At 38.6% G+C, this 7,094-nt stretch overlaps 1 protein-coding gene across 1 annotated transcript in view; it reads right to left on the bottom strand.

Annotated features, from left to right (window-relative positions):
• Window positions 1-7,094, bottom strand: part of LOC131892306 (polypeptide N-acetylgalactosaminyltransferase 2-like) — a gene marked incomplete at its 3' end in the record, with an annotated part of 43,674 nt that overhangs the window by 8,785 nt on the left and 27,795 nt on the right.

Genomic DNA, 7,094 nt, shown 5'->3' with positions numbered 1-7,094 from the left:
TCGTTACTCCTGGTGCCATTGCTATTTTTGTTCCAGGCTAGTGTTGAATCGGGAAAGGTTCCTGAAGGATGAAAACAAGCTAATGCCACCCCAATACACAAGGCTGGCACGAGAACACTTCCACAGAACTCCAGACCTATTTCACTGACGAGCACCGTGGGATAACTCCTTGAGACCATATTGAAGGACTATGTTTATGATTTCATCCACGGCAACAACATCATTCCTCCTTCTCAACACGGATTCATGCCGCAGCGTAGCTGCACGTCCAACTTTTTTCAATTCTTCGATCCCATCACCAAAATCATGGATACGGGCATGCCCGTGAATATTGTATGCTTCGACTTTAAAAAAGCCTTCGATCTGGTTTCTCATCACATCCTTTTAATGAAGCTTCATGGATGTGGATTCCGAGGAAAAGTATTGAGAAGGATCAAAGACTGGCTTTGCGGTCGAACACAAAGGGTAGTCTTAAATTGAGTGAAATCTGGATGGGAAGATGTAGCAAGTGGCGCAATGCAAGGAAGCATGCTGGGACCAATGCTCTCTCTAATCTTTGTATCCGATTTACCTGACTTTATCATTCCGGGAAGTATGATGGCGACATTTGCAGACGACCCCAAAATAAGACGTGCTATTGAGACCTCCAAAGACTCCACCGTGCTTCAAGATGACGTTGACCGTTTAACTCGATGGACAGAGGAAAATCTAATGGAGTCTCACGTTGACAAATGAAAGGTTGTGCATGCCGGGCACAAAAACGTCCACAGCTCTTATCTCGTTGGTAGGGAACCAATTAAACAGGCAGATGCCCATAGAGACCTGGGAATACTAATGCAACAAGAAATATAGCCATCAAACCATGTGGTAACACTTGCCAAAAAAGCAAATGCCATTGTTGGGCAGGTAAAGAGATCTTTATCAGCGAGGACGAAAGATATGGTTTTGGGGATCTTTAAGGCATACGTGCGTCCCCACTTGGAGTTTGCTGTTCAAACTTGGTGTCCCTGGCTCTAAAAGGATTGCAACGAACTTGAAGGAGTGCAAAAAACGAGCTGTTCCAATGATCAACGGGATGTACATCTGAGGAAAAAGTTCACGAGCTGGGCCATCCAACGCTGGAGGAACGCCGTAAGAGGAGACTTGATCTAAGAAAAAACTATTTTACAGTGAGAACGTCCATACCTGGAACAGCCTGCCGCCGACAGTGAGACAGTGAAATAATGTTAACGATTTTAAAGCATCTTATGATTTTCATACTCAAAACATATTTTCCAATCAATAACGTTTTTACCCAATTCGCCAAGAAAAGTCTTTATCTTCTTTATAACCAAATTTGGTTCCTAGTGATCAAATATACTATACTATAATATACTATACTATACCAAATGGTGGTTTCGCATTGATCCCGTCCTTGTCTTCAAAACTCATTTGGATCAGTATATGTCCAAAATCCCTGATCAAACCCATATTCAGGGGCCTCTTAGATCGGGTACGACCCCTTCTTTGGTGGCTAAAGTATTCAATTGTTACTACTCCACCATCAGATAAAATGTATGAATGTATAGCAAAGTAAAATGAATTAAGTGTTATGTTTTTCATCTTGAACAGCTGGGGAACCCATGCCACGAGGTGGTAAGGAAGTCCGAAAAAAATGTTAATGTTATTGTTTGTTTTTACAATTTCGGACATGGCAGGTTTGTATTGAATTATATTCTTTCATTTGAGCTCAGAGTAATTGTTATTGTATCAATTATATTTGGATCAATGTAATGGAGTTTTTCCAATTACAAATATCTATTACATTCTCATCCCTAAGACACTTTATCATGCACAGACTTTTAAGTCATACTTTAATGTACATCGTTGTTCAGGACATCAAACGTTTTAATTCCAACTGTTTTGTGAGTGTTGTTTGAGAGGCTTTAAGCAAATCTATCTCGTCAAATTCTTGTCTCTCCAACCCCTGATTCTAAATTGGCTGGTATATGTTCAGCTTTAAAAACATAAATGCAGACAATTTTCCTTGCATTTCCAAATACCAACGAAGCATGATAAGAGGTCACGAATTGTCGGTTTTCAAGACATTTTTCAACAAAATATGAGGATGGTGGAAACACCAATAGCCCGGACAATGCAAGTGAATCCGACTCAAATAACACAACAATCTCATACAAACCCTTGGGGTAAGTTACAACCAAAAATGACAAGAAAATTTCGCCACAGAAATTGAATGACATTTGAAAACCGAATTATAGCTTTTGTACAAGAGGAAATTGAATTACAATTGAACAAGTTCAAAAATAAAGCAATTGTAATTGCACTTGGTCATATGTACCAGGTAATTGACACAGGTCTGGTTGCAAGTGCAGCGTCTTCACACATTCATATGTTTTCAATGTTGTAATTTTATCAGAATTCTTTTTCAATAGGCGAGATGTCTTTCTCAATTGTGTTGTTCCAAATGTGAGCACAGAAATGTGAGAATAGACGATCTATGAGATTCGATAATCTACTATTGTGCTTGTGAAGGGTTACTTGCCACAAGTTGATGCCAAAGTGAAGATCAATTCCATCCTTTGATTCTGGACGTGACTGAGAGTGGTGAGTAGGTCCATTACATTTGTAATAACCTGCAAGTGGTTTTCTGGAGTGATTGTTTAGCCATGAAGAGTAAATAAAACATAAATTCCTAAAATGTTTAAACACCTGCTTTTACATGTTTAAGGCCATGGTATGACTGAGAGTGACAATAACGATATTTGATGTGAAGTGTCATTCTTGAGTGAGGTCGTTGAAGTCTTCCAACTAAAATTCCAAGAGAAGCTTTGCTATGTTTCATTTCAACACATAGTATATCCTTCATTCTTGCTCTTTTCTTGGTAATACCGAATAACCAATTGCTTCTCACCCTTTTAGATGGTGTCACATTTGGCGACAATTGATCAATCCCTCCAACGGGTGTTCTATCCCTCATTTTTCGACCGCTTCTTTGTCCACTGACATTAACTGCCGTGTCCAACAAGATGCCTGAAAACTGTATTACTCCCAAAAACGATGGAGACTTGATGCCCTTTGGCAAAGTCATTGCGAATAACAGACCATCCAATCCAATCTGCAAAGCTCTCAATGAGGTCCTTGCAAAACTTGAGATGCCTTCTTTATCTTCCCAAGCACAAATTGCAGGCCCAAAAAGCAACTGAAACAGCAGTTAACTTGCCAAATCCATTGTGGATGTCATGGAGTTAAATTGGAAGAGGCGAGAATATCAGAATCATCCGAGTTATCCTCCTTTTCGGACAGAATTGAAATGCTAATTTGAATCCCGGTTGAAGAAAAACACGCCAAAGGAATTCTCGCTCAATAGAAACGCACGGCGGTTAAAAGCCTCATGAAGGTTTCATAAAACTGGATGCATTTGTGAGGAGAAAAAGGGAGAAAACTGCTGTTGCATTTTTAAATACAAAAGCACCCTTCCATGGATTTTGTGACCTAAGACGTTAAATCGGCATATTTTAACTCATCCTTACGTTTTGCTTGCATGGATAGGCAATTTATTGGACATTTGGGATTTGTCAGTCTGGCAACAACTTACAAGCTTCCTTCAGTTCTCTTTCAGTAATTTGACTGACCTGTGTACATGTGTGGTGTAGATTCCTAAGAAACGCCTAAAAATTAGTCTTGCCATGATGACTCCAGTATCTTTCAAAAGATACGCAGATAAGTTCTCAGATGGCTTGCTATTTAAATCTCAACTATGCAAAGAGATGGCCTCTTATTTGATAACTTATGCCATCTCTGATAATCATTAGGGTGACTCGCATTTCAATGAGGAATGGAACTGCGCGGATATTTTACACTTTATTGTTATTTTTATTTGGCCAAATTTCTTTTCTATTGAGAAGCCTTTTTTACTAGATTCTCCTTTTACCATTCTTATTGTGTATACGGTAGTTGCATGCATATTTGCCGTTTCAGCATTTTCGAACCACCGTGTGCCCCGACTTTGTATAACGAAGCGTGTTTGTGGCTGAGCGAGCAAAAAAGTGGATTTTTATCTAATCTACAGCTTCGTAATTGTATTGTTAAAAAGAATACTTAATCGATATTTGCTCTATTTTTTTTGCAACCTTCCTGAAAAAGTGTGCAATACACATACTCGCACGCAACCAAAACAAGATACGTTCTATGTACTTAGATGTAATGTAATTGTCATTTCTGGGAAAAGAGGTTAAATTGAAGAAAAGATCTGGAAATCTTTTAGCCAATCATTGGTCCAAAAACACGCTCAATGGGCATTGCTTTAAAGTAAACTTAACAAAACATGATTGAATCAATGTCTTCTTCCACTGACATTGCCGCTTCTACATGAACCTTTAGCATCATAGCTCCATTACGCTGCACAAAAATGGTTTACGTTCTGCACATCAGAGGGCGCTTTGTCACTCAGCCTCTACCTAGAGGGCTAGTCAGGCTAGTCAGAGAAGCGACACTCAGGAGATTTCTGAGATTATTTTTGGCTCCCCCGCGGCTGCCTGGTGTGTGCGATGGGGATCGGTTTTGAACACATTTTATTACGTGATTCTCAAAATCAAGTTCCGAATTCAGGGAGCCAAGTGAGTTGATGGCTCGTTTGTCTGCTTTGGTTGAAACTGCGTAACGCAAGAAGAGCCCGACAACCTGGTGCCCAACTACCAAAATGTGTTCAAAGCAAAGTCTCAAGTGGCTTGGCTCGAGTGACTTATCTCTGACAAGCCTCATCCTCAGCGTTTGTGTTGGTTTTGGCAAATGTTATCAAAATCTTCTGTTGAATTAATGACCTACAGTAGGTCACACAATGCACAGAAAAAAAATGCTTTCATGGCACGTCAACAGCAGGTTATTTAGCAATCTCCCGTGCGTCTTCCCGTTTTGTTTGGGCTGTCTGACGTTGTTAATAAGGGCCCTTATTGAATTTTAAAAAAAATCAGGGGCAAAATAGGAAAATGGAAAAAAAAATATGTTTTGGGGGGTAGAAATTAAGCCTCGGCACATATTAAAAAGGATATCACTGATTGATTAAGTGATCTAAAACAAAGAAAGAGGAATATATCCATGGTATTTTTTCACTTTAATGAGCCTCATTCTCAGAAGTCCATGTGGTAAGGGGACTTTTCAAATTACGTTTTTGTTGTCTTAGGCATGAATATGGACGAAGATCCTGAGGTCGAGAATCAACCTTTCAAATGAAGTCAACAAATTGGTACTTTTTCAAATAAAAGTAACTTGATGTAGCTACGACAATGCATTTCAATTTTCAGCATAATTGAATGACGGGATCAAAAATTGTGCCCTCTCAAAACGCACTTTTTTTACTTCACACAAAATGAATGAAGTAGCCCTTTCCTTGTAAATGATAACAAGAACATGGCTACTTCATTCAGTCTATGCAGAGTTAGGTTGTACACTTTGAGAGGTCATAGTTTTTGATCCAGTGGTTTGATCAAGCTGACAATCAAAATCCGGAGTTTCTGCGACCTGCCGTCAGTTTCTTTCGAAGGAAAACGCAATGTATTGACCCAATTCCAAATTGTTATTTGTCGACCTCTTATATCCCCGAGCATATTCCAATGGTACATGGTCCAGGTCATATAGTCAAGAGCCATCATTGCGATTGTTCAGACTTAAATTGACCTTAAATTGACCATAAATGGGAGTTAATTACCCAGGAGTACATCATAGCGTTGAAAATGGTCTCGTCCCTGTCATTGGAGTCTGTCGACCACGTTGTCCTACTGTTAGTTAAAAGCTTGGCTGTTATGGTTTTAGATAAGAATGCATTGTTGTTGGTGAGGTTTTCTCTCCACAATTAGCTATATATATATAATCACAAAATTGAATAGTAAAAAAGCAGAAGCAGTTTTTCCCCTTGGAAAATCACAAAGAAATCGAAAATTATTTCTTAAATAAAATCAAATCCGATCTCATTCAGTAATTACTGGAAATGATGGTTCGGCAAAGTAATTTCATTTTTCAAATTAAATCTGAACTTTTTTCCGTAATTTTAAGTCTCAAAATGTTTTTGCCACGCTTTTTAGTGCAATTAATTTCCTTAAACTTTTGGGTCAAGCAAAAACATTTTTTTTCCACGTTTTGGCGAAAAACGTCTTTTCCCCATTCTTTTTGGATGAGTTCATACCTAGTTGGCGGGTTGAACAGAATGAAAAAAAAAAAACCTCTGACGGTTGAATCGGGGGATCTCAGGAAAGTCAAAGCTATATACTTTCAAATGTATCCATCGACTCTCTCATAACACGTGCATCAATTGCGTTCACCGATGTAATGAACTAGTCCCATTTATCCGACCGCATTCCAATTGCAATGAGAATGAAGTTACTAAATCAATTATGGGTCACCCTTCTACTTGAAAAGGCCCTAGATTTTTCATCAAACTTGCAAACTCGTTGAGGGTTATTCACGAAGACAATAATTCCCTTTTCAGTTTCAAACAAGTCCTAAATGGCCTCCCCCGATCCCATCGGACAAACCCTCAATGACTGGTTACCAAAAGTTCAGCAAGCTCAAATTCGATTTCCTATCAGAATTACTTTCGAGTGATTGTTTAATTGGGTTTGTGAACCTTAAGCCCAATCAGGACATCGTCTATGAACAGTAAAATATTCATTTTCCTCATATGACACTGTTTCAAATGAAACAAATCATCGTTTTGTGAGCTTTTTATCCAGTGTCTGCCATCTTCAAAATAATACATCATTACTTTACTAAATGCTTTCTAAACATGTATCTTCATGAGGCAAATAATTGACCAAAGGTTTCATTCACAAACAAAAATGTATGAAAAAGACCCCCCCCCAAAAAGTGTTTGATGAATTGTCAGAAAGTTTGATTGGAAGTGCAAGTCAGAGATTAGAAAAATGTTTTCTTAATGAAAAAATCCATTTTCTTGGATGGGCTTAAGGCGACATACCAACGGCCTTTCAAATCTAGCCGCGTATTCTGACGTTTTTTTGCTAGAAAATTAGGCTCTATTTTCAAGGGTTCAGATAACTACTCGTCGAATGCATTGAGTAATTTTCCATTTTATTTCAAATCCC

The sequence above is a fragment of the Tigriopus californicus genome, chromosome 12, assembly GCF_007210705.1.
Source record: "Tigriopus californicus strain San Diego chromosome 12, Tcal_SD_v2.1, whole genome shotgun sequence".
NCBI lineage: Eukaryota > Metazoa > Arthropoda > Copepoda > Harpacticoida > Harpacticidae > Tigriopus > Tigriopus californicus.
The sequence above is the reverse complement of the archived record's forward strand: the minus strand, read 5'-3'. Positions and strand labels throughout refer to the sequence as shown.